Raw genomic sequence first — 4,964 nt, forward strand, 5'->3', positions numbered from 1 at the left:
GTCACTCCTGCAATACATGAACAAAATTGCTGGTTTAAGATGGTAGTTAAATATTGGTTGGATCAAGCTTTGTTCTTCGATTTCCATAGTGGAGCCGAGTACAGGTGGTTTTCTTGTGGATTTATCTTTGTAGCTACATTGCACTTTGTCTGTGAACCATCTGAGAAGGAAAGTGTCAACTTCCATTTAATGGAAACGCGGTACGTTCCTCAGCCACAGCGTCTGTACGACGCTCTGAAGGACGTGGGTTCGACACCCAACCAAAACACGCATTTGTGTCACGACAAGACACCCAATGACGATGTTGAAGATTGAATTTCTTTATCTTCACATAAATAATGCAAATCTTAAACAAAACACAAAACTTTGCTTCGAACAATCTTATATTGTTAATCCAATGTTCTAATGGTAAAGTTTCGGGAGATCTCGTTTTTTTTTGTACCGCTGACTGGCACGTAAACGGTGCGATCAGCGGCAAGTTGACTGCCTGTCTGTTTTGAGGTTGGTGACAAAATCATACTTCCAAAGCAAAGTAGCTTGTAACTCCGTAAGATCATCCACGAACAAAAGGACGACAAAAATGTAATACTTTGACAACATCAAAGAAATCATGGAAAGAAAAACAGAGCAAAATGGAGGCAGTTTATATGGGAGATCACAGCTGATCAAACATGATTAATCTGAGAAGAAGTAACCTGTTGGAGACTGGAGTTGTTAGAAAGATGAATAATGCAGATTTGTATTCTCAACTGAATGGGATGACTTTATTGACCTTTCGCTGCTCTAGCTAATTAGATTAAATTGTTTTAAGCGACACGGTGTGAATTGTAAATATTAATATTGTCCTGGTATAATTCTTGCGCATTGTTGTGTAACTGGTAAATGAAGATATCTTTCTCTTATCCTTTTCTACTTAATTAACCGGAGTTCTTCAGGGCGTAGTAGGGTAGTCTTTTGCCGTACATAAAATACAGTAAATAAAATACAAACGAATGCAATCCTCGTTTCCATCAGCACTGCAGATTACGTCAAAGATCATGAGCAAAATGAAATCAAAATATTGATAAACCGGTTTAACGTATCACATACCAAAATCTTAAAACCTTTCAGATCAAATCCTAAACAACTTCCCAATAGTAACCAGCAAGTCCGCTCTATTGACGTTGTTTTAACATTTTAGTTTACATTGATTTAAAATCTGTGAATGTTGAATCAATGTAAAAAAGATTGGTTTGCTGGTTGGATACCAACCACAAACATGCTACAAGAGGCTGAAAAGTTTGCCTACGAATCGGCCAATGTCATAGAATGTTCGCTACTGTGGCCGCCAACATCGATAGACTTGTGTGCACATATTTTTCAATGCTATGTAACCTAAACTTGTCGACAGAGCTGTTTAATATTTGCACAATGCACACCAAAATATACAAAACAAAAATGCATGTCGGAATATTTGAATTTTGACGATCTTTGTTCTTTTTCGACTGTTACATTGACTCTCAGTTTCAGTTTCATGTTCTATTTCCGATATCTAAGCGAACTCGCCATAACCTAGCACGGTCTGGATTTCCTGTAAGTCCAAAGATGCCTAACCACCAGTGTGGCGTGTAGTATTAACAAACCGTCCAGCAATGACAAATTGTGGTAGCTTTTCAAGAAAAAAAGTAAAACGTCAAATGTTTGCACTGGCGAGTGAAAGCGATGCGGGATCATTTTCAGAAAAGACTGCAACAAGCGTTTGCACTATCTTTTATTGTCAACTCTACCGTAAATTGCTTTTCAAACTCCGAATACGATAATTGATTTATCACTACTTTAATGACGTCAGTGCCACGTAGCTGTTAGCGTGACATCAACTGCGCAAGATAAGATTGCGTTCAAAACTTCAAGAAACAAGTTGTTCATTGCTGTTTACACTAGCATAATTTTTGCTCAAGCAGCAGAGAATGTTTGCTTTTGGTCAGTGCAACCACAACACTGAGCAGTTTTCGTCCCAAAATGAAACAGTTTATATATACTCTAATTGAGATCTCAAACACTTTACATTGCTGCAAAAGAAAGTTTTTAAGAATAATTTTTGAACGCCTTTCTAGCGATGCATATTTAGAACCTTTTGGTGTGGCCATGTGTTTTCTCTGTGGGTGCCAAATTCGTGTGTTTATATTCTTGTTCTCTGCATGTTCGCTGCACCATTGAAAAACAAAATTGAGTTTCAAATAAAATTCAAATAAAATTCTCGTTTTACATGATTGGCCAAGACAAACATACAAACTATGGCACTACTGAGGAACTGAGCATATGCCTGCACTTTGGCCTTAGGTGTTGCAATCGTGCCAATTTTTCTACTTAATTGACACATTTCAGTCTTAATTACGTTTTAACGTTTGCGTTTTGTCGCTTCTACCCTTTTCTCGACCTTTGCTATGTTGACGTGTATTGTTTTCGCTGTGATGGTCAAAAAAAAAAAAAAAAAAACTGAACTGATGGCTTTTACTTTCCATCAAATAGCTCACAGCCACACTAGTTATTTGAACGCAAGGCAAAACTCAATTGCGTACAACTTGACTTCTACTGCGTCGCCAACATTGGAGAGAAATATTCCTTTCAAAAAACAAACCACCCTCACCTTACAGAACCTAATTCACAGTTTTCACTATGAAATTAGACACATACCAGCAACATAAATTTCTACCTTGAACAATCGTTTAACCTTCTGGGCTTAATTCGAGATAATCCTTCAATAAGCATCCCACACACGCAGAGCATTTAATTTAAAAAGTGTTTACTTTGAGTCTCAACAATGGAGTGTCACTGGATGTTATCAATCGACATTGTTCCGACACTTTGAGCCTGCCACACTTTGCACGCTTGTACAGCTTAGAAATGCCTTTTTTCTTTGCGAAGCTGACAAACGAGAGAAGTTACAAGTTCAAAACCCAACCTTTTTTTATTGATTCAACGTCTGCAAACGTTGAATCAATGTAAAAGAGTACTGCTTTGCCATCTGAAAATAAACCTCATATGTTTTCAACGTCCGACGACGATGTTCATCATCATCATCATTTCCAGCCTCTGAGAGCCCACTGCAGAGCGTAAGCCTTCCCCTTTTCATGCCAATTACATGATTCAGATAATATGAAACCAAGAAACTTTCAGAAATAATTGATTAAACTACCATTCAACGTTTTATATGCAGAGAAAACTTTTTCTCGAACCGTAGAAAATTTCATGATCAGATCACCGCTTCAATGCGTGATGGAAATCTACAGATAAATCTGCATCAGGCATTGCAGAGTGCAAAAAACAGTGCCTGCTTATTTGCAGTCATTTCTGAAGTACAGTTTGTTTGCAATGACTAAAGAAAAACAACAAGTCGAAGAAACGGTAGTCTCCATCTTCCAGCAATCTAAGTAGTCAGACTTGGAATTTCTCAATGTAGAGAGAAAAAGTTTTCTCTGCCTATAAAACGTTAAATGGTAGTTTTATTAAATATTTCTGGAAACTTCCTTGGTTTCATATTATCTGACTTTTCTCAACTAGCTACTCTCCAAGGCGTATATGATCAATCAGAGCTGACTCTGTCAAGGAAACAATCAAAGATGGTCCTGTAACCGGTGGTGTAAATCTTCTAAAAAGACTGAAACTTTTGATAAATTCTTATTTCTGTTCGAATTAACGTGTGCTTTAAAAGGTCGTCGCTAATTAATTGAATACGCTACTATATTACATTGTATTATAATCACTGAAATCATATTTAATTGATATTAATAACAATGCCGTCTATTAATTTTCATTGCTTATCTAAGTACTGTAAATTAGTATACTTCGGTAGATGTTCATTGTGATGGCTGGTTTTGCTTTGAACATTAAGTCTGTCTTAACAACAACAAAAATGTGCTAGTTGGTACCAATTGGTTGTATTGCATTGTTTGTCAATGTCGTCTCTCCATCTCACTTTTGGTTTTCTTTTCTTTCTTTTGGTTTCTCGTGGTGTCCATGTTGTTAATTTTTTAGTCCATCTTTTGTCCTGATATCTTGCTATATTACCTGCCCAGGACCATTTTAGTTTCTTGATTGTGCTTAATATATCTCGTAATTTCGTTTGATTTCTGATCCATTCGGCAGTCTTTTTATCTCGCCATGTGTTGTAAAACTATTGGTTCTCTTTTCTGATTGGTTGTGTTTAATTAATCTTGCGTGCTCTGCGCACAGTCGACGTGTTGGCTTCTGGCGTGATTCGCGAAGCTCTTGTTCACATTTTTCTTTGTCCACTTTTCGGTTATGTTGTGAGGGTTGTGTAAAGTTTAGGTGCTAACTTTATGTTTATGTTTAGCTATGTTTTATAAAGCCTTTGTACTGGGCGACAAAACTGTTTCTGCGTTGTTTGACAGCGGAAGTTCTGAGAGTTTCATTCACCCTCGCATCGTAAAGTCCCTCAATCTCAATTTGGTCCCACAAAGAAACACTATAGCTTTGGCATCTTCGAAATGTTCCGCTGAACTTTTGGGTTATGTGACAGTAGACGTCTCCTACCAAAACCACGTATACCCAGGTATGAAGCTCGGTGATCTTGATGCCTTATGCGCGGATGTCATACTCGGATTAGATTTTCAATCTCAACATGAAAGTGTGATATTTCATTATGGAGGGAAGAAGCCCAGTGTTTCTGTACCTGTGTGCAATTTTACCTTTTTGAAGATTAATCCCCCAGAACCGTTTAAACATCTAACCCCAGACTGTCACCCCATCGCTACGAAATCACGAGATTAATCTCTAGATGATCGGACATTCATTCGCAGAGAAACCACTCGTTTGTTGCAAGAATCAATCATTGAAGAATGTCAGTCACCCTGGAGAGCTCAAGTCGTGGTTGTCAAAGGACAAAACAGCAAAAAAAAGTTAGCAATTGACTACTCACAAACTATAAATAAATTCACACTATTAGATGCTTTTCCGTTGCCTAA

This window comes from Aplidium turbinatum, chromosome 18, assembly GCF_918807975.1.
Source record: "Aplidium turbinatum chromosome 18, kaAplTurb1.1, whole genome shotgun sequence".
Taxonomy (NCBI): domain Eukaryota; kingdom Metazoa; phylum Chordata; class Ascidiacea; order Aplousobranchia; family Polyclinidae; genus Aplidium; species Aplidium turbinatum.